General features: G+C 45.4%; 1 protein-coding gene across 14 annotated transcripts in view; it reads left to right on the plus strand.

Moving 5' to 3' along the window:
• The window catches only part of TENM4 (teneurin transmembrane protein 4), a 645,582-nt gene that overhangs the window by 61,299 nt on the left and 560,832 nt on the right, over window positions 1–23,451 (plus strand). For 9 of the 14 annotated variants that reach the window (XM_083609383.1, XM_083609392.1, XM_083609393.1 and 6 more), the window contains exon 2: window positions 20,614–20,708. The exons of the other annotated variants lie outside the window; for them this stretch is intronic. The gene's annotated coding sequence lies outside the window, so the exon portion shown is untranslated. The remainder of the gene's footprint in view (window positions 1–20,613; window positions 20,709–23,451) is intronic. 14 annotated transcript variants of the gene reach the window in all.

A 23,451-nucleotide genomic window follows, 5' to 3' on the forward strand; every position in this document is an offset into this window, starting at 1 on the left:
TTCTTATTCTTCTGGTAAGTTTCACCATTTCTCCATAAGTTTTTGTATCCATTCTTCCTTTGCTGGGACTTTTGTTTCTTTGCCTTTTGGGGAAAGTAACATTCTTGCTGCTGTAGTAGCATACATAAATAAATTTCTACACAATTTAGGTAGTACTGTCCCTATAAATCCCAAAAGACAATCTTCTGGGGGTTGCTTTGTATAGAAGTTATTTGAAACATCCTTTTCTATCATTATATATCATTTCCCAGTAAGCTTTAACCTTCCTGCAAGACCACCACATATGATAAAAAGAACCTTCTTTCTCGTTACATTTCCAACACTTGTTTGATTTAGATTTATAAATTTTTGCCAGTTTACTCAGTGTTAGATACCAACAAGTGTCTGTTTTCCACATATTGTTCCCCAGATCAATCACCAGCATCTCCCGGTAACTCTGTGATGAGCAGCTGCCACTCATTGTAGTTGTTCTTATGTTCTTGGGAGTTTTCTAGCAGTCAGAAACACAGGATAGGCTCTCTGATGTCAGCTGATTCCCAGGACTAAAGGGATTCAGGACTGTGGTGCAAGAGCCCTAGTTTGAATTGTCTGCTATACAGCCCTCCTTGACCAGGGTCTCGTGGGAGAATCTGTCAATGTTGGGTTGTCGTTTTTCCAGCTTCTTGATTTTTTCTCATGCTTAGCTTCAGTTGTCCACAATTCCCCATCTGTGTGGTCATGAATATACACCAGCATTTTAGTGCAAATTTCTCCTAACATACATATCTTTGCATGCACTTCTGCCTAATACAATGCATCTTGCATGTTATTTTCACAAATATATTTATTTCTGTGCACATTTTACTGCAACATGTGCATTTCTGCACAAATCACCTGACTGGAGAACCGCATTGCGAAAATTCGGAGAAGCACGAGTTTCTAAGAATGGCTGGGTTTCAGTTCATGTATTGGGTTGGAACATGCAGATAGGGTAGATTTGCCTGCAGAAGTGAACTGAATTGAATTTCTCCCCCCCCCACCCATCCTCCCCTCCCCCAAGGGACATGGGGAACCATCTCTGACTCGTACTTTGAGCCTTTGCTCCTCAGGTGGCAAAGCATCTTAGGCCGACATTGTTTCGGAGCGAAGGAAATGCAATGACAGAGAGGAGCGAATTAATAAGCCTTGCTCGCCTCAGCTTCAGCTTCCATTAACATTAACCTGACGCATTGGAAGCGTGCTGCAGTTAGAGAGGTAATTACAATAAACAGATTCCATTTGGAACCCGAAATCCAAATGTGAATGGTGCGGGGGGAGAAAGACGTGCATTTGGGAGAATGTTGTTATTTGCCTGGAAAGTCAGAAAGACGTGTTGGCAGGCGATAGCTAGCGGGCCATTCCTCTTTTGAGCTAAGTTGTTTTTTCGGCAACTGTGTTATTCTGCCCTCCCCGCAAATGCATCTTTCGCCTTCTGCAATCAAGCTTTTGATAGCTGAATGCCACAAAGCTCAAGAGTTGTGTCTGTGATTAAGATGCAATGGCTCTTTCATTCAGAAAGAATAACAGAATTGTAGAGTCGTTAATGAATGTTCCCAGCCCTGTGCCTGATCTGACTTCCAGCAGTTCCCAAACTCTCAGGTGGAAGTCTTCTCCAAGCTCTGATGGCAAAGGTCTTTTTAAAATGGAGATGTTGAAGTTGGGTCGAGGGACATCAGTTTTTGAGCTATGGCCCCGCTCCAAGTGCAAATTTCAACACGGCACCTCCCAGTGATGTGCACTGATGCCAGCAAGCACTTATCGGCAGATCTGCTGCGGTGTTTAAGAGGCACTTAGTCTGCGCTTTGGCTAAGAGCCCATCCGCGTTTAGTGCATCCAAACCAAATATGGATAGGCCTTGCAGCCCTTGGAGGCACAGCAAATACATGCGCCAAGCATGTTCATCCTGGCCACCACATGGAACAGCACTACACGCAAGGGTTGTAGGAGTTGGGGGCATTTAGCTTGCAAAAGAGGGGACTGAGAGGAGATTTGATAGCCATCTTCAAATATCTGAAGGACTGTTACATGAAAGATGGAGCAAGCTTGCTTTCTCCTGCTCTGGAGGGTAGGACTCGAAGTCACAAGAAAGGAGATTCTGACTCAACATCAGCAATAACTTTCTGATGGTAAAGAGCTATTCAACAATGGAACGGTCTCCCTCAGGAGGCTGTGGACACTTCTTCCTGGGAGGTTTTTCAGTAGAGGGAGGATGGCTATCTGTCATGGATGCCTTAGCTTAGATTCCTGCATTTTAGAGGCTTGGACTGGATGACTCTTGGGGTCCCTTCCAACTCTACAATTCTATGATTCTCATCCCCACCCCCATCCTCATGGCTGGTTAGGATTATGACCTCTTAGAAAGAAACATGCCAGGCCTACTGAAGCACATCAAAGGAGTCCCTTTTCCAGTGATCTTATGCCACGGCACAATATAATTAGTTTTAATCATAGCATTGTCATTTTCCCTCAAACAGAGCAAGCAGAAATGGGGATCAGACATCCAGAATTTAATCGAATAACTTCCCCGCATCCACGGAGACAGGCTTTGTTTAGATTCAGCTGACCTCCCCGTCAACTCCTCAAAGTTAAATGAGCTCTTAAAAAAAAGTTTGGGGTTCTCCCCCCCCCTCAAAAAAATCACCTGGTTAATATTGAAGAGCCTGGCCTTAATTGCTTGCCACTGGTAATCAGATCGCCGTAGCTATGGTGATGTCCTTAAATGGAATGGAATGAAAGAGTGGTTACAAACAATGACTTTCATTGATTCTGAAGGACTTGATGGAGAACCTGATCATTTCATATACATATTTACTTAAGGTATGATGGATGTGGTTTGTTTTTTTAAAAAACGACAGTGTTATCAATAGAGGCTGACGGCACAAAGTAAAAGAATGCAGTGTAGGAAGATAGGAAGCTGCCTTATAGCAAGTCAGACCATTGGTCAAACCAGCTCACTAACCTCAAGGTTAGATTACTGCAACACATTGCGCATGGGGCTGCCTCTGAAGCCAGCCAGCTGGAGACGTTAGTCGCCAAACCTGGAGAACAGACATCCCAACTTCCTTGCTAAAGGCTGGTTGCCTGTCATGAAATGTGGCTAGCGCCTGGTTAGTTTCGAACGCTGTTGGCCATACACAAAGTAGCTTTGGATGTCTTGCAAAGACTTAGCTTTTTGCCCAGGCCGTCCCTGACCCATGAGTGCTTTTTTTATTCATTGTTGCTGTTTAGTCGTTTAGTCGTGTCCGACTCTTCGTGACCCCATGGACCAGAGCACGCCAGGCACTCCTGTCTTCCACTGCCTCCCGCAGTTTGGTCAGGCTCATGTTTGTAGCTTCGAGAACACTGTCCAACCATCTCGTCCTCTGTCGTCCCCTTCTCCTTGTGCCCTCCATCTTTCCCAACATCAGGGTCTTTTCCAGGGAGTCTTCTCTTCTCATGAGGTGGCCAAAGTATTGGAGCCTCAGCTTCACCATCTGTCCTTCTAGTGAGCACTCAGGGCTGATTTCCTTCAGAATGGAGAGGTTTGATCTTCTTGCAGTCCATGGGACTCTCAAGAGTCTCCTCCAGCACCATGATTCAAAAGTATCCTCCAAACTCATTTCCTTTTGGTGTTGTATGCTTTTATACCACCATTTTACTGGGTTTGTGTTGTATTTTCGTTTCAACGATGCTCTCTGTTGCTTCTGTGTTGTACACCATTTTGAGACGCTTAAAATATTAAGCAGTTTATAATTGCTTTTAAATAAATAAGTGACATGGGGTAAACATGATATGGACTTATTCGAAATGTGAAACCGAGATACCACATAGTGATTCTACAGGATTACCCGAGCTTATTCTGTAACCTAACTAAAGACACACCAGAACATTGACTTTGGTCACATGCCATCTTTTGAAAGATGGTTAGGTTTGCACATCTTGTAAACACTTATCTTTTTACCCAGGCTTTCCACGGACCCTTGTAAATTAAGTCATTTCTCATTAAAATGCAAACAAAAACAAACTTCTCCCCACCCCAAAAGGAAACTAGTGTGGCTCCCAAAACAGATTTTGCCCTAGTGCCTCTATGTTATGGGCCTGGTCTTAGTGATGTCTAGTGAAGACATCTGAAGACAGCCCTGTTGAGGGAAGTTTTTAATGTCTGACGTTTTATCATGTTTTTAATACTCTGTTGGGAGCCGCCCAGAGTGGCTGGAGAAACCCAGTCAGATGGGAGGGGTATGAATAATAAAATTGTTGTTGTTGTTATCTGGTGCTTTCCAGATGTTTTGAACTACGTATAGCCCCCATCAGCGCGGGCCAACACAGCCACGCTAGCTGAGACTGCTAAGAACTATAGTCCGAAACACACCTTTTAGACTTTGAATATACATTATGAAGAAACCCTTTCTGAGACCCCACATTGAAATTCTTCCCTGGTCTCCCTCCTGGCCCTAGTAGGACCAACTTGGCCAGTTAGCCCTGGTGATCATTTGATGTTTACTGACTGGGGTCCCCCCCCCAAAAAAAATGACCCCTGAATTTTTGAATTTTATTGATATTGATGCTGCATTTTATGTTGTATTTTATGCCATTTTAGGCTGCTTTTAAGTAGCATTTTAATCAATGTTTTATATTTGCTGTTAGCCGCCCTGAGCCCAGTTTTTAAACCGGGAAGGGTGGGGTATAAATAATTTTATTAGTAGTAGTAGTAGTAGTAGTAGTAGTAGTAGTAGTGGCGCCAGAGCCAGTGATAGGTGTTGTTGTTTAGTTGTTTAGTTGTGTCCGACTCTTCGTGACCCCATGGACCAGAGCACGCCAGACACTCCTGTCTTCCACTGCCTCCCACAGTAAAAGGCACATCCTCAGCATTTGCAAGTTCACAGCTTAGGGGGCTACCACAGAGAAGGCCATCTCCCAACCCCACTGAGCCTCTGAGGTTAGAGGAACAGTCAAGAGGACCCCCCTCTGCTGATTGTTGTTGTTGTTTAGTCATTTCGTCGTGTCTGACTCTTCGTGACCCCATGGACCAGAGCACGCCAGGCACTCCTGTCTTCCACTGCCTCCCGCAGTTTGGTCAAACTCATGCTGGTAGCTTCGAGAACACTGTCCAACCATCTCGTCCTCTGTCGTCCCCTTCTCCTTGTGCCCTCAATCTCTCCCAACATCAGGGTCTTTTCCAGGGAGTCTTGTCTTCTCATGAGAAGAGGTGATAGGTGGAGCCAACTAATTTTGCTCCCATCCACATCCCTGTTAAGTTCTATGAGGGCAACCCTAGGAGTACGGAAGAAGAGGAGGAAACTGACTGGTTGCAAGCAGACAAAAGGGCAGTCAGGTGAGGGCAGAATAAGGCCCATTTGTTCTAATGGATCACCTTCTGCTGCCTGAAAGTTGCAGCTTCTGCAAGTAGGAGATCCCAGAGATCTTGGCAAGAGGCAGCAGACATTACCCCAGTACCCTGGCGGTCCTTCATGTAGGATAACTATTGTCTGTCTGCGTAAATTTCTCCCACGGTTTCCAGCGGCACAGATTACTTTGTCCTGCCGTTTGGCTAGGCTCCACAGCCCACTCATTCTGGAACAGTGTGGAGGAAGGGAGCGAAATGATTGGCTTTAATGGGATTACTCTGGAGCAAACGCGCCTAACAGCTCTGGGTGACCTCATTTGTTTTGCAGCATGTTCTGCCTGCGCGTTGCAGCCTCTTGAGGAGCCGGGGTGTTTTTTTTACGGGATGGCTTCGTTTCAGGGGTGGGTGGAGTGAATGATTTGCTTTAAAAATAGCATTTGGGTAGCCTTGCAAATGCATTATTGATAACCACTTGCATTTATTATATCGGAGGAGTGCTTGCAAACAGCGTCTTCATTAAGGGCTCTTCCAGCTGACGGGAGGGGGAAAGGAGGGTTTTCATTTTCATTTACCGTATTTTTCGCTCTATAAGACACACACCAGACCACAAGACGCACCTAGTTTTTGGAGGAGGAAAACCAGAAAAAAATATTCTGAATCTCAGAAGCCAGAACAGCAAGAGGGATCGCTGCGCAGTGAAAGCAGCAATCCCTCTTGCTGTTCTGGCTTCTGGGAAAGCTGTGCAGCCTGCATTCGCTCCGTAAGACGCACACACATTTCCCCTTACTTTTTAGGAGGGAAAAAGTGAGTCTTATAGAGCAAAAAATACAGTAATTCTTTGGCACTGTATCCGATTCCTAGTTCTCAGAAAACAACTTTTGGCAGAATTTGAGGTGGGCCTTTCCGATGTTGCCTTTTTTGGTGGGGAACAAAAGTGAATTGCAAAGGCAGGGGTGAAATAGCCCACACCTTCTTGTGTTCTCCTTGCAGTTGACAGCTCCCCCCACCATTTTTATTCTCCAGCAAAGTTCCAGAATGATGCTATAACATGTAATGTCGTCCAAACCCATAGTCAGAAGGGGGCAGAAGAGTGGCTATCATTTTTTTCACCAAATGCATCTCACAACAATGCTGTGTCTTGCTGTATAATAATAATAATAATAATAATAATAATAATAATAATAATAATAATAATAATAATAATAATTTATTTATACCCCGCCCTCCCCGGCCAGAGCCCGGCTCAGGGCAGCTAACACCAGTAAAATTACAGTAAAAACATAATGGGGGGGGACCAATTTAAAATAAAGGTTAAAATGCAATTTAAAATGCAGCCTCCTTTTAAAAGTAGCCCATAGATCAAGACCATAAGGGGAGGGAAACATAAGGGTCAGACTGAGTCCAAACCAAAGGCCAGGCGGAACAGCTCTGTCTTGCAGGCCCTGCGGCAAAGACGTCAAGTCCCGCAGGGCCCTAGTCTCTTGTGACAGAGCGTTCCACCAAGTCGGGGCCAGTACTGAAAAGGCCCTGGCCCTCGTTGAGACCAATCTAACCACCTTGCGACTTGGGACCTCCGAAATGTTGGAGGGTATGGAAGCGCCGTTGTACAAACCTTTGTGTGTGAAATAGCAGAGGTGTGGCTGGAAAGTGCAAAGCCCCTCCCCACCACTAGACGGAAGACGGATTGAAGAAAAGGACCCGTGAATTGGCCCCACCCCCTAATTGGACCAATTGTGGCTAGGAGCAGCTAGGAGCAATGTGGAATCATAGGTCTAAAAAAAGTTTAGACTCGTACATGCCGGCCAGCTTCCATTTTGGACTTGAAACCATCATTTTGGGCTCATCAGAAGTACGTAAAGGCAAGAATCGGGCAGGGGGAGCCCGGCCAGCAATGGCGACCACTTGCGAGGTGCTGGAACTGTGCTCCAGCTGGAAGAAGAAAAAGCACTGCTCTCAGTCATTGTGAAATCCTCCGCCTTCAAATGCATTTCCCCTTCTCCTAACCACAAGTGTTCTATTTCTTTTTTAAAGTGGATACGTTGCACTAGGGCAACAGAGCACTGGAATCCACTTCAATTGTGCAAACCTAATTTTTCCCGGAGGCATCCCTTGCGTATGTTTTTTTTTTTAAAGAAATATTTATTAAGATTTTACAAAGACAAATATACAAAAACACATAATAATAAAAAATAAAAAGATAAGTAAAACATACAGAAAAAACAAGAAAAATTAAAAACAATTATTTTTCATAACATAAAACTCATTTGCTTGTTTCTTTGACTTCCTCACACCTCCCCTTCTTGTATTCCCATTTAAATAATCAAATCAGCAAATCCTTACCCTCTTTCATTTATCTTATCTCTATAACTTAACATTTTATAACTCAGTATTTTCATCCATTATCAATTCATTTTTGCATATTCTTATTGACTTTGTTGCCTATACCACTTATTTCCAATCCAATACCATTTTAGTTATTTTTTTACCTAATTATACCCTTCTTCCATATTCTTAAAGCACTACAGCTGGAAACCACTTAATTTCTATCATCCCTTGCGTATGTTGTGGGAAGATGGCAGAGTGTCTGCCTGGTGCTTTTAGAATAAGCTTATGGCCGCTCATGCTGCTTGCTGGTTCTTCCTAATTTTTATATATTTATATCGTGCTGCTGTTGTTTTCCTCATGGTAAATTGCCTCAAGCCTTTTGTTTTCAGTAGCAGGCACCTAACATAACAAATAAGCAATACAATTAATACTAATACGAAACTCCCATCTGTAAGGCATGCTGACAGCTTGCTAGAAAATATTGTCTCCATTGTCTGAAAGTGGGTGTGAGGCCATTTCTTTTTTTTTCATAAAAGAGATTCTGAGCCCTTTTAGTTGCTGTGAATATTTGGAGATGAAGTAATTGTTCCTCTAGATTAATGTGGGATACAGGGATTAATGCTCTCTTGTAATGTGGTGCCAAATGTCAACTCCCGCTTCCTCAGCATGACAGACTTTCAATTCTATTTGCATTTACATCTTCTGCAATCTTAACTCCATCACTGTGGCACCTGCTTAACACTCGAGACCTGTGGAAGGTCTCTCCCCCACCCCCCAATTATTTTGATTTTCCATAATTTTTAACAAATTGTGACCAAATTAATACAAATTTGTATAAACCTCCCCAAATGTTCCCTCTATTTTCCTCCCTCCATCGCTGCTCCCGGTGCAATAACATTTCCAACTTTCATTTTGAAATTTCACGCCTTCTCCCTCCACGTCACCTGTTCAGTTACCAATTTCTGCTAAGACTTTCACATATTTTTTTTATAACCTGTCCTCAAAGTAGTGGGGTAGAGTAAATCTTCTTTTATCTATCTATATAATAATCATTAATTAGGGCCTTTTCAGTGATGTCTCCGACCTGGTGGAATGCTCTGTCCCATGAGACTAGGGCCCTTCAGGATTTAACCTCCTTCCATCGGGCCTGTAAGACAGCTATTCCGATTGGCCTTTAATTTGAATTCAGCCTGATCTTCTATTTCCCTTCTCTTCCCTCCCCCTTCCCTTTTTATGAAGATCACCCGCTCTGAGGCCCCACAGCTAATTCTCCCCTGGCCTCGCTGGCCCAAGTAGGACTAATTCAGCCAGCTAGCTCTGGTGACTATCTAATGCTCATTAGATGGATTTCCCCCAAATTGATTCTTGAGCTTTGAATTTTATTCTTATTCATGTTTTTATACTGTATTTTATGCTGCTTCTACAATTAAGTGTTTTAAATTTGTTGTTAGCTGCCCTGAGCCCGGTTTTCTGAACCGGGAAGCGCGGGGTATAAATAATAATTTATTTATTTATTTTATTAATCAATTTTAAATTGTTTCTCTCTGGTACCTCTTGAACAGTTGTTGTTGTTTAGTCGTTTAGTCATGTCCGACTCTTTGTGACCCCGTGGACCAGAGCATGCCAGGCACTCCTGTCTTCCACTGCCTCCCGCAGTTTGGTCAGACTCATGTTTCTAGCTTCGAGAACACTGTCCAACCATCTCGTCCTCTGTCGTCCCCTTCTCCTTGTGCCCTCCATCTTTCCCAACATCAGGGTCTTTTCCAGGGAGTCTTCTCTTCTCATGAGGTGGCCAAAGTATTGGAGCCTCAGCTTCAGGATCTGTCCTTCCAGTGAGCACTCAGGGCTGATTTCCTTCAGAATGGAGAGGTTTGATCTTCTTGCAGTCCATGGGACTCTCAAGAGTCTCCTCCAGCACCATAATTCAAAAGCATCAATTCTTCGGCGATCAGCCTTCTTTATGGTCCAGCTCTCACTTCCATACATCACTACTGGGAAAACCATAGCTTTAACTATACGGGCCTTTGTTGGCAAGGTGATGTCTCTGCTTTTTAAGATGCTATCCTGTAATTTAATGCAGCTCAGATGCAGATAATTGAGTCGGTGGTAGGTGAGTGGACCAAAGGGGTGATGTATACAAGGATTGCTAGATCCCTTTTTTGTAAGATGCATGCCTTCTCCTCCCGGAATGGATGTCCCTTGTTTCGACACTCTTTGTTTCCAAGGGGCATAATGGATTCCTCTCATACATAATAGATGCTCTTCGTTTATTTCATAGGGCATAATGGATGTCAAGCACCACAGCTCTAAAGCATCCCTTTATTATGAAATTTTGATCTGGAAGCCCTTGGGGCACGTAACCTCTTGGCTGCCTGTTTTATTTGGTTTCACGCTTCACACTTTACTCTGAATGGGAGGAAGTTCCAGGACAGCCTTCGAGGGTTGGCTTTCGATACGAGGAAAGCCAGACGCTGACAAGACATTCTGTGTTGGTGCATGGGTTTGTACACAAATACTGGGATTGAATCGTAGAATTCTAGAGTGGGAAGGGACCCTGTAGGGTTCTCTAGTCCAACCACCTACAATGCAGGAATCTCAGCTAAAGCATCCATGGCAGATGGCCACCCAACCTGTGCTTGAAAACTTCCAAGGAAGGGTTTGACCATGTGGGAAGGAAATAGGCTACACTGGTAAGCCAAATAATAATAATATTATAATAATTTATTATTTATACCCCGCACATCTGGCTGAGTTTCTCCAGCCACTCTGGGCGGCTCCCAATCGAATGTTAAAAACAATACAGCATTAAATATTAAAAACTTCCCTAAACAGGGCTGCCTTCAGATGTCTTTTAAAGATAAGATAGCTGGTTATTTCCTTCACATCTGAAGGGAGGGCGTTTCACAGGGCAGGTGCCACCACCGAGAAGGCCCTCTATCTGGTTCCCTGTAACCTCACTTCTCGCAATGAGGGAACCACCAGAAGGCCCTCGGTGCTGGACCTCAGTGTCCGGGCTGAACAATGGGGGTGGAGACGCTCCTTCAGGTATACAGGACCAAGGCTGTTTAGGGCTTTAAATGTCAGCACCAACACTTTGAATTGTGCTTGGAAACGTACTGGGAGCCAATGCAGATCTCTCGGGACTGGTGTTATGTGGTCCCGGCGGCCATTCCCAGTCACCAGTCTAGCTACCACATTCTGGATTAATTGCAGTTTCCGGGTCACCTTCAAAGGTAGCCCCATGTAGAGCGCATTGCAGTAGTCCAAGTGGGAGATAACTAGAGCATGCACCACTCTGGTGAGACACTGCAGGCAGAGAGGGTCTTAGCCTGCGTACCAGGTGGAGCTGGTAGACAGCCGCCCTAATGAAAGCCAAACCCTAATGAAACAGTGTCCATCCAATTCCTTAAGATCCTTCTTTCAAAGAGCCCATGAAACTATGCTGGCAGTTTCCCAGATTCTTTAGTCTGCCTCCCTCCAAATCTTCTTATGCACAGTTAAGGGATTAAGATCACACTTTTACCCACCAGCACGCATGCATGTCTCACCAGGCATCCGCATGTGGGCACAACATTTCAGAAGAGGGCATCTGCATGCAATATCTAACATTTTTTTTTTATCTATGCATTTGACTGATCATCCGCCCAGTGACGAGAGTCCTCCGGGCGATCGAGAAAGCAGAAACAAATTAAGAGTCACAGTCGAAGTAAGGCAAGCATTTAAGAAGCAGCAAATGAAAAGACTATAAAATCAAAACAAATTCCTTTGGAACAGAGATCATCAAGAGATTAAAAGATTGCTGCAATGGTCAGCTGGAATAGAGAGGCGAAAAGATAAACATTTCACAAAGCTGAATGGCTGTGCCAAAACCAGAGTGTAATGTACAGCCGACCTTGGAATGCAAGCAAGATTCACCGCCGAGAAGAATCACTGTTTTGTCTGTGAAAGGTCTGGGGGATCTGTATTTTGGTCATGTTCAGTTACGGTGCAGTATCACAGGACTCTGTATGAGACAGGGCTTCTGCGAAGGCTGAAGTTCGACAGGTGCAACGACTTCAATCTCAGCTTTGCATCGCTGGGGGGAAATAATAGCTAACGGGCATCCCCTTTGGAGGGGAAAAAGTCTCTGACCTGGATGAAATGTGGAGCCGCTGGAGACAAGTGGAAGTTTGTGTGCAGCCAGCGAAGTATGCCTACAAACAGCCAGTTCTTTAGTCTCAGCATGTGAAAGTTGAAAGGGAGAAAGATCAGTTTTACAGAGCAGAAATGCTGGCTCTCGTTGACACAGTATATGCAGCGGAGAGAGGTCAAAACGCAAAATTCAGATTTTCAGTAATGCAGCCGTCTCTCAGTCATGCTGAACAAACTCTTCATTGTGTGCACATAACAAATGGACTTTTCTTCCATATTGGGCTGCAAGGCTCCTTTGTTGTCTTCCTTTCTTCCCCCCTTTCCAGAGCAAACTTATTTGTTGTCAACAGAGCCAGGGGGAGGACAAAAAAAACCAAAAACCAACCTATCGCTTTCCCTCTGTTTGCGTTCCCATGTGTCTCCTTTATATTAACCCGGGCCATTGATAAAGTGCAGGATCTTGTTCCAGACCCTTATCTGGCTCCTGTTTGGCTTTGCTCTCTCCCTGCGCCCCGCCCCCGGTGTGCTCTCCACCGCAACAACTCAGCTGTCCGACACTCTCCCTGTGACCTTGCACTGGGAGCCATTCTGTCCCTTCCCAGTGCCGGAAACCGACTTCTCCCCTCTCATCAGCTCAGCGTGCACAGAGCCTAGACTTTTGCCCCCGGGCTCTGTCACCGCCACATTGGTATCGACACCGACAGCCGAGAGAACGTCTAGGCAGCAGCTTCCTGGGCTTGGGCTGTGATATTATCAAGGCCATCAGCTTGAGTAAGCTGTAACCACGGAGTCCCGTTACAATCTTCCATCCCCGGCCCGTATTACGACACCGGGTCAGTCCCTTTGTGGCAGGCCTTGTAAGAAAGCACTGTCCTTGATAGGAGGGCGATAAATGAAGCCGATACTTCCTGCCGTACTTTGCATGGCACATATAAAATTACTGGCTGGGTGGAAGACGCTTTGCGATACAGTTGCATCAGGAAAACCAGGCAAGACTGGGACTAAAGAACAGGCTTGCAATGACCTTTGCTCTCGGGGAAGAGCTGTAGCTCATTGGCACTGATCCTGGCTTTCATGTCGAAGGTCCCAGTTTGATCCCCAGCATCTCCTGGTAGGACTGGGAGTGTCTCCCACATGAAATGTTGGAGACACTCCTCTATTGATATTTCTACATTGCAGGGATTTGGACTAAATGACCCTTGGAATTCTATGACTCTGTGGGGTGTTGTTTTTTTTTTTGGCATAATTTTAATTTTCAGGGTTTATAACGAAAATCCTGCTGTTGCCTTTTTAACATTCTAAATCTGAGATAGTCAACATGGTGCCATTCAGACATTGTTTGACTACAACTCCCATGAGCCCCAGCACCAAGGCCAATGCTCAGGGATTATGGGGGTTGTAGTCCAGCAAAATCCGGAGGGCACTGTGTGGAACAAAGGCTCTAAAGCTGTTTTCTTCTCAGTCCACTTGTTTTGTTTGCATGGCAGTCAACTAACCAGGCCGAACACCTTTGGATGCTTATATGGCTGCTATCATTGTGGTATTTAAAACACCATACGCTTGTAACAAAGTTGAAACAGACCAGTCCGTGTATTACCCATTCGTTGCATCAGTTATCTCCTGCCGCTTTACTCAAGAGGACCGCACATGTCCGAAGGGATTGGCAAGTCTTCACAAACGTTCCCATGTTGCTCTGGAGGAAAACCACAGCCTCACCGTCAGTTTTGTAAAAAGTTGGAGGGGAGAGAAATAATAATAATAATTAATAATAATAATAATTTATTATTTGTACCCCGCCCATCTGGCTGGGTTTCCCCAGCCACTCTGGGCGGCTTCCACAGAGACCAAAAATACACTAAAATGTTATACATTAAAAACTTCCCTAAACAGGGCTGCCTTAAGATGTCTTCTGAATGTCAGGTAGTTGTTTATCTCTTTGACATCTGAAGGGAGGGCGTTCCACAGGGCGGGCGCCACTACCAAGAAGGCCCTCTATCTGGTTCCCTGTAACCTCACTTCTCGCAATGAGGGAACCGCCAGAAGGCCCTCGGTGCTGGATCTCAGTGTCCGGGCTGAACAATGGGGGTGGAGACGCTCCTTCAGGTATACAGGACCGAGGCTGTTTAGGGCTTTAAATGTCAGCGCCAACACTTTGAATTGTGCTCGAAAACGTACTGGGAGCCAATGCAGATCTCTCAGGAGCGGTGTTATGTGATCCCGGCGGCCGCTCCCAGTCACCAGTCTAGCAGCCGCATTCTGGATTAATTGCAGTTTCCGGGTCACCTTCAAAGGTAGCCCCATGTAGAGTGCACTGCAGTAGTCCAAGCGGGAGATAACTAGAGCATGCACCACTCTGGCAAGGCAGTCCGCAGGCAGGTAGGGTCTCAGCCTGCGTACCAGATGGAGCTGGTAGACAGCCGCCGTGGACACAGAATTAACCTGCGCCTCCATGGACAGCTGTGAGTCCAAAATGACTCCCAGGCTGCACACCTGGTCCTTCAGGGGCACAGTTACCTCATTCAGGGCCAGGGAGTCCCCCATACCTGCCCACCCCCTGTCCCCCCAAAAAGTACTTCAGTCTTGTGGCCTAGGGAAAAGGGGAGTGGCTATATAGTGGGTGGCCTGGCGGGAGCATCCTAAATGCTATATAAGGAGACCTGGAAGGGCTCTGGGGCCTGGGCTTCACCATCTCTGTCTCAGCCTCCCTTCGCTCTGCTTCCCCCCATGTCAGATAACGGAACTAGGAGAGGAAGTGAGGACCAGTCTGAATTTTGCTCGTGTTCTGCGGTTACAGAACCCCGCGAGACGCCATTGCAATGATTTCTCATGGCATTGCCTGACAACTCCAGAGAGGGAAACACTAAACTCGCTACCGGAGCGACGGCCCTCCGCTTTTGATTTTTAAACGCAAGTTGTCTGCTTTTTCGGAGCCGGCCAGTGCAATGATTTCCCTGTGCGATGTAATCTGGTTTATAGATCTGTATAAGGGTTTTTATGGCAGCACTTGATTATGCAGTGTCCCAAATGATTTATCAAAGGAGCTGATGTAAAAGGCCAGCAAGAAATGCCGGGGAAATTAACTACCTAATTCTTTCTGGGAAGTAAACAAACAGCTGGAGTCTCGGGAAACTCGGGACCCCAGTCTGGGAGCAGGAAGCAACTTCTCGCTTCCCTCTCCCAAGTGACCTTCCTTTGTGTTCAGTAAAAATGTTTAACTCAGCATGGACAGAAGGCAGGTGAAAAGATTACAAGGGGGAGACAAAGTGTATGTCAGCATCCCTTAATTAAGAGCTGAGGAACCTTTTTCTTCAAAGGCCGCAGGGCATTCTCTGTGGTGGCCCCTAAATTGTGGAACTTGCTCCCCACAGAGGCACATCTCGCACCGTCATTGCACAGCTTAGGCACTCGAAGTGTATATTTTTAGGACTTGCCTTCTTTTTGTGACTGTAAATTGTTTTAAACTCTTCTTAATACTATGTTTTGATGTTGTAACTTGCCCTGGAACGTTAGGGTGAAGGGCAGGGAAGTCATAGCAATAATTGTCAAGTTGAGGGTACACCTAAAATTCTAACCTGGTTGACCCAATTTGTAATCCAGGTAATACAGTGGTACCTCGGGTTAAGTACTTAATTCGTTCCGGAGGTCCGTTCTTAACCTGAAACTGTTCTTAACCTGAAGCACCACTTTAGCTGATGGAGCCTCCCGCTGCTGCCGCGTCGCCAGAGCACAATTTCTGTTCTTATCCTGAAGCAAAGTTCTTAATCTGAAGCACTATTTCTGGGTTAGCGGAGTCTGTAACCTGAAGCGTATGCAATCTGAAGCGTATGTAACCCAAGGTACCACTGTAATGGATAATGGTAATAAATTTTAGTGTGTTTCTGTAGTGCAATTCAGAACAGGAAAATGGCTCATCTTCTTCAAAAACTTCATTGTACTCCAGTACATCAAGGGCATTACACTTTCTAAATTTGGGAAAATATTTCTTTATCATGGTTTCCACTACTCCGCCTCTTTCCCCCCCCAAAAAAAATACCCTCTGGTGGCTGCTGTCATATGCTCCCAGGTTGTCTTCCAGTATAATGAAATATTAACTTAATTCGTTTTTCTTTTCTGCAACTGGGATATATGTAGAAATATCGATTCAGACCAGGCGAGACAGTATGTCGTTCGTATAATATAGTATTTCATGAGGATGACATGAGGGTAAGTGCACAGGAAAGTGAAGTATTTATGGCCATGCATGGAATATAAAGATGGATTTGTACATTTGTTAGTGTAAAACCAATGCCTCCTGCATTGCTTTTCTGAGCGTATTAGTCACTAATCCCTTTCCCAGTGAATCTTCTTGTAGAAAAGAAAGAGAAATGGTTCTCTGGGCCATTGATTTTCCTGTAACCCAACCTTTTGCAGGAGCTTTTAGAATTTGCTATCTTGATACTGCTGCATCTTAAGCTAAGAACATTCCCCCACTAAAAAAAACCCTCTGGCCCAGTTGGGCTGCTGCTGGATCAGGCCAGTGGCCCATCTGGGCCAGCATCCTGTCCTCACAGTGGACAACTGAGTGCCTACAGAAAGCCCACAAGATGGATCTGAATGTGACCACGTTCTGCCCTTTGTCATTCCCAACAATGAGTTTGAGAAGATAGGGGGAGCATTGCCATAACGGCCAGTAGCCATTGTTAGCCTTTGCCCTCCATGAATTTGCCTAATCCCCTTTGGAAGGCATCCAAGTTGATGCCCATCTGCCGCCCCTTGCGGGAGCTAATTCCGTAATTTACGCGGGTGGCGCTGTGGTCTAAACCACTGAGCCTAGAGCTTGTTGATCAGAAGGTCGGTGGTTCGAATCCCCGCGACGGGGTGAGCTTCTGTTGCTCGGTCCCAGCTCCTGCCAACCTAGCAGTTCAAAAGCACGTCAAAGTGCAAGTAGATAAATAGGTACCGCTCCGGTGGGAAGGTAAACGGCGTTTCTGTGCGCTGCTCTGGTTCACCAGAAGCGGCTTAGTCATGCTGGCCACATGATCCAGAAGCTGTACGTCGGCTTTCTCGGCCAATAAAGCGAGATGAGCCCCGCAACCCCAGAGTCGTCCGCGACTGGACCTCATGGTCAGGCGTCCCTCTACCTTTATGCACTGGTTGAAGAGGGCCTGTCTTTTACATGTTCAACATTTAGCTTCATTGGATGGCCCTGATTCTGGTATTAAAAGAGGGGGAGAAAAGCTTTATCCGCTTTCTCTATCCCATGCATAATGGCATACACATGTATCGTGTCCCCAAATTACATTCGTAGTTTCAAAACCAGGTTTGAGTGTTAGGAGAACTCACTCCCTGCTCTTCCCTTGGACCCAGAGACCCTGACTCATTCCAAACCAGAGATACCCCTTGCATCCAAACCAAGGAATACTTGTCCAATATCAGTTAACTAACTAAGGGAACAACTCGGGATTTGATTTGAGTTCGCAGAGCTGAAGAAGTGGCACAGTCAAGCAAGTGCAACAATTTCCTCTGCCAAATTGAACAAATCGAAGCCTGATTTCTGTGTAGCGCAGCCTAGCAATTAAGTTTGTCACCTTCATTCCCTCTCTAATAAGTGCCACATTCGTAGGGAGAGTTGGTCCCCCGTGCCAAAGGATGTTACGAAAAACAGGAAGATGCCTTTGATTTCCATTTGTATAGGATTAAATTGTGTTACATGGGGTAAATCAGCTATAGGACTGGTTCCAGGAACCAGCCAAAATGGGAGCCAGAAAATGCATGCAGAAGTAGGGATGTTGCGCAAGAAACGCTGGATTCTGCTGGTGGTGATTTCCTTTCCTGGTGTTGCTTGTGAAGTCGCCCGTATAGTTCTTGGCGTTTTGGGGGCGGGTGTTGTTGTTATTGTTTAGTTGTTTAGTCGTGTCTGACTCTTTGTGACCCCCTGGACCAGAGCATGACAGGCACTCCTGTCTTCCACTGCCTCCCGCAGTTTGGTCAGACTCACGTTTCTAGCTTCGAGAACACTGTCCAACCATCTCGTCCTCTGTCGCCCCCTTCTCCTTGTGCCCTCCATCTTTCCCAACATCAGGGTCTTTTCCAGGGAGTCTTCTCTTCTCATGAGGTGGCCAAAGTATTGCAGCCTCAGCTTCAGGATCTGTCCTTCCAGTGAGCACTCAGGGCTGATTTCCTTCAGAATGGATCAGTTTGATCTTCTTGCAGTCCATGGGACTCTCAAGAGTCTCCTCCAGCACCAGAATTCAAAAGCATCAATTCTTCGGCGATCAGCCTTCTTTATGGTTTTGCGGCGGGTAGATGAGAGCAAAGCTGTGGTCCAAGCAAACTTGTCAGCACTGCCTTGCAGACATGCTGCAGTTTGTTCCTGTGCTTCCAATTATGGGAAGCAAATGGTGATATTCAAATAGAGGGGAAGGGAAGTACTAGGCAACCTTTTCCCTTTGATCAGATGACAGCAGTGTTTTGTTTTCTGCTTTTTAAAACAGGAGATTTGCCTGATTAGCTAGCTCTTTAAACCCAGAGCAGAAGCACTTGCAGCGGCGGGTCGGGCATCACAATTTATTTATTTTTATAAATAAATAAAAATTGGGGAAAAGCAACATGCAATTTCTCACAGCCGGAGATTTGGCTCAAAGGTTGTTTACACACCCTTCAATCCAAACGGGAAAGACCTTTTTTATTTGATCATCTCTGGTTCGGGAACAGGCGTGATGTTGCAGCCGCCTCCAGCACAAAAGCCACATTGCAGACTTGAAACAACCAGCAGCACCTCATTAATATTAAAGCCAGGAGACGATCGTTAGTTTGTTTTGTATCGCCTACTGGGAGGTGGGCTGAAAATTTGCGGCATTTCCCCCCGTCTTACAGCAATCTTGAAGCAGCCTTCCTTAGCCAGGGGCTCCTCCCCAGATGGACCTAATCTTCTGGCAGCCCTGGCTAGCATGCCCAATGGTCAGAGACAATGGGAGTTGGAGCCCAGCAGTGCAGGGAGAGCGTGGTCCTGGAGAAGATTATCTCGAGTTGCAACACTCTTTGAAGTGTGTGATGAAGAGCCCTGGTAGATCAGGCTGTTGACCTGTCTAGCCCAGTGTCCTGTTCTCACAGTGGCCAACCAGGTGCCCGTGGCAAGTCTACAAGCAGGACTTGAATGTGGTTTCTTGCAACTGGTATTTAGACACAAGACTGCCCTTGATATGGATGCAGTGAAAACCCTTCGTTAGGGAATATCAAAGCATGGTATGGGGATGAGGAACCAACTCCCTTCTCTTGCGGGGGCCCAATTAGTGCCATTGCCTTCTGTTAAGAGTTTGGGTGTAATCCTTGACACCGCCCTTTCCATGGAGGCGCAGGTTACAGTAACAGCCAAGGCAACATTTATCCACCTTCACCGCATCAAGCAGTTGGTCCCTTACCTTTCCTGCCCCGACCTGGCCACAGTGATCCATGCGACGGTCATCTCCAGGCTTGACTACTGTAATTCGCTCTACGCGGGGCTGCCCTTGAAGCTGTCCCAGAAACTCCAGCGGGTGCAGAATGCTGCAGCGAGGCTCCTCACGGGGTCCCTGCCATGGGAGCATATTCACCCAGTGCTTTTCCAGCTGCACTGGCTCCCGGTGGAGTACAGGGTCAGATTTAAGGTGCTGGTTTTGACCTTTAAAGCCCTTCACGGCCTAGGACCCTCGTACTTACGGGACCACCTCTCCTGGTATGCCCCACAGAGGACCTTAAGGTCCATAAATAGCAACGCCCTAGAGGCACTGGGCCCTAAGGAAGTTAGATTAGCCTCAACCAGAGCCAGGGCCTTTTCAACACTGGCCCTGGCCTGGTGGAACGCTCTGTCTCATGAGACCAGCGCCCTGCGGGATCTGATTTCTTTCCGCAGGGCCTGTAAGACAGAGTTGTTCCACCTGGCCTTTGGCTTAGAATCAATTTGATTCCCTCCCCCTCTTCCTTTTTCCTTTCTCCTCCTGTGAAGAGGCTACATCGTAATGTTTTAATGTTGTATTTTAATCTTGTTTTTTAAATTGTATTTTAATCAACTTGTTTTTATTATTGGTTGCTAGCTGCCCTGAGCCCAGTCTTGGTTGGGGTGGGCAGGGTATAAATAAAAGTTATTATTTATTATTATTATTTCAAACATTTCGGAAGTCAAACGGACTTCCGGAACGAATTCCGTTCGACTTCTAAGGTACGACTGTATGTTTATTGGGAAATTATTTGATTTGTATGTCAGTAAAAGTGTTACAACTTAAAAATAAAAATTATTTATAGAGATACAGCTCTCCATTCAGAATAATAATAATAATAATAGAAGCATATATAAAACACATATGAAACCATAATAAAACATCAAGCATTAAAAACTTCCCGATACAAGGCTGCCTTCAGATATCTTCTAAAAGTTGTGTAGTTCTTTATCTCCTTGACTTCTGATGAGAGGGCTTTCCACATGGAGGGCGCCACCACCAAGAAGGCCCTCTGCCTCCATCTTTCATCCTGCTGGGCAAAAGGCGTTATCACAGTTCAGGGATGCATTGCACCCACACAAAAGTGTTTGAGGAGGAAGCAGTTCAGGGCTATTGAGGGGCACAACTTGGGGATAGGGGGCGTTAACTGGGAAATGTCCCAAGGGCCATAGAGGTGGCATTTGTCTACTTTCCCCCTTCCCTGGTCCTTGATGCAACCAAGCAAGACTCCGAGGCCAAATGAACATACAGTCCTCAAGAACTCTGCAGCATCGCTCCCAGGCGAAGAAGTTCCCTTCTCCAAGGCCTGGAGCTTGTGACACAGTCCTTACTCACAGCTGCTTGTCTTCTCTGGTTTAGGGCGATGTCACGGGTGCTACATAACCATGCGATGACTCACAGCGTTGGCTACGTGATGACTCACAAAAGCTGCCGTCCTGTATCCACTTAAACCTGTAAGTAAGCCTCAGATGAGCTCAGAAGGGACTTATCTCTGAGTAGGGTTGTGCTGTGAGACAACTGATGCAGAAGGCAATGGGAATGTGCAGAAGTGTTCCTGCCTCTCACTATGGCCATTGATAACCTTAACCCCCCCCCCCTTAATCCTCCACACCAGAGAACCTAGATAAACCCAGGGTGGCAATAACACATTGACTTGACTGCAGACACGCAGCACTGTGAACTGTTGAGCATGTGCTAACTACGTATTCCATGTGGCTGGATATTATCACATATTTCTTTATACCCTGTCTTTTTCTCTGACAGGGAATCAAGGTGAAACAGTTAAAAACATGGGGGTGAGGGGGACAATATCTAAAAAAAATAATGAAGCGCTTGTATTCAAAGCCCTGAGAGATCCCAGTGCTTTGTCTACCCAGCATGCGCTGTTGATCCTGAGCATTGTTTGCTGTTTCCTGCGCACCTTGCCTGCTTCCTATCTCATCCCTGCGTTGCTACCCTGGAATCCTAGAATCCTAAACTCATAGCGTTGGGATCCTGAGGGTCATCTAGTCCAACCCCCTGCAAAGCAGGAGTCTGCAATGCAGGACCCTGAGATAAAGAGTCTCATGCATGGCAATCATGTTGTGTAACCTTTCTCCTTTGACGATCACTCATAGCCAAGTAAGATTGTTTTCCATGAACACGGTCTTAGCAGTGAGCCCGTAAGTGACTGTGGAGGCCAGTTCTAGATCCACACATCCTTCCACAGTGCGGACATTGGTTCCCCGGCAGGAGTTGATCACGTTGAGGGTTTGCCAAGGGTGCCGCCTTCTTAGCACGTTTCTCCCTTGCGTCCTGAGTTTGAGCATCTTCAAAGCCCATGACACCTTTGGTAAAGGCTGTTCCCCAACTGGAGCACTCGCAGGCCAGTGTTTCCCAATTGTTGGTGTTTAAACTACATTTTTAAAGATTTGCCTTGCGAGAGTCTTTGAACCTCTTTTGTTGACCACCAGCATTACACTTTCCATTATTAAGTTCGGAATAGAGTAGTTGCTTTGGAAGACGATAATCAGGCATCCGAACCAGTCCAACAAAGTTGATGTTAAAGAATCATTGCTTCAACACTTGTCATCTTTGCTTCTTCCGGTACACTGGCATTAGTTCACCTGTCTTCCCAAATGATATGCAATTTTTTTTAATAGAATCTTTCAAGGAGTTGTAGATGCCATTTATAAGTGGTACAAGCATACAGTAAGGTTGGTAATACAATAGCTTTGTAAACAGGCGTTTTGGTTTCCCTGAGAATGTCCCAGTCCACAAACTCTTCACTTCAATTGTGAGAAAGCTGTACTGACAGAGCTTAGGCAATACTGGATTTCATCATCAGTTTTGGCCCTTATGGAAAGATATCTGCCAAGGTAGGAGAAGTGATCAACACATTCCAATGTTACACCATTAAGTTGGATTTGTGGCACTGCAGAGGGTTTTTTTGTGCTTGTTGGTGCAGCACTTTGGTTTTTTGGATGTTGAGCAATAGGCCAAGCTTTTTGTAAGCTTCTGCAAAGCTAGCTAGGATGGAATGGAGGTCATCCTCTGAGTGTGCACACACTACGTTGTCATCAGCATATTGAAGCTCTAAGACAGAAGTTATGGTAACCTTATTCTTTGCTTTCAGCCTTCTCGAGTTAAAGACCTTTCCATCTGTTGGATATATGGTTTCCACCCTGCTGGGGAGTTTCCTTCCTTTCAACAATGTATAGGATAAGGGGAATGAAAATAATGAATGGAGTTGGGGCGATAACGCAACCCTGTTTAACACCTGATCCCACTGTGAATGGTTCACTTTAAGAGCCATAGTTATCTGTGATTGTTGCTGTCATATTAGCATGGAGGAGCTGAAAGATGCTCACAAATTTTTCTGGGTAGTTCAATTCTGCCCTCTTTGAAGTCTTTGGCAGGTATCCCATTAGGTCCACTGGCTTTGTTGTTTTTCATTTAGTTAATAGCTGTACACAACTCTCCTGCTGCTAGCTCATTTCTAATTTGTTTTTGTAGAATTTGTGAGAGAACCTCAGCAGCTATGGGGGAGTTGTGGTTAAGGAGATGCTAGTAATGTTCCAGTGCAATGCAATAGCTTCTTTATCTTTTAGAAGTGAGGGACCGTTTGTTGGGCGTAGGGGGCATATTTCATGAGTTATTGGTCCATAGATGGTCCTTGTGGCTTTAAAGAAACTCTGTGCCTTAGTGTTGGCATAGGTTTTTTTCTTAGTTTCTATCTCTTTGCCAGATCCAAAAAAGCATTCCTTTTCTTGTCAATATTGCATTCAATCTCACTATCATTCTCATCAAACCAGTCCTGCTGTTTCTTGGTTTGGTATCCAATAGTTTGTTCACAGGCTGCAATAATGGATGCCTTTAGCTTGGTCCAGTGTTCCTCAATGTTATCAGCGAACTCCGAAAGCAGATAGTCCTTAAGAGTCGTTTGGAAGCAATCTGACTTAATAGGATCTTGAAGGGCTTGAGTGTTTATTTTGTGCCTTGGTTTCCCTCCTTGAAGCCTGCATTGAGGTATAATTTTGATAGGCATTGTGGGACGTATTAATCATGAAGGTCTGTCAGCATTTTCACATGCATGTCTCCTAATAAGCACATTTTTGCATGCAGTTCTAACATTAACATTTTTGCACTCATGTTCCCCTAATATTTTGCATTTCATTTTCACTACAGCATGCATATTAGGTGCCTTTGTTCCTAATA

This window comes from Podarcis filfolensis (assembly GCF_964270895.1).
Source record: "Podarcis filfolensis genome assembly, chromosome: 4".
NCBI classification, from domain to species: Eukaryota; Metazoa; Chordata; class Lepidosauria; order Squamata; family Lacertidae; genus Podarcis; species Podarcis filfolensis.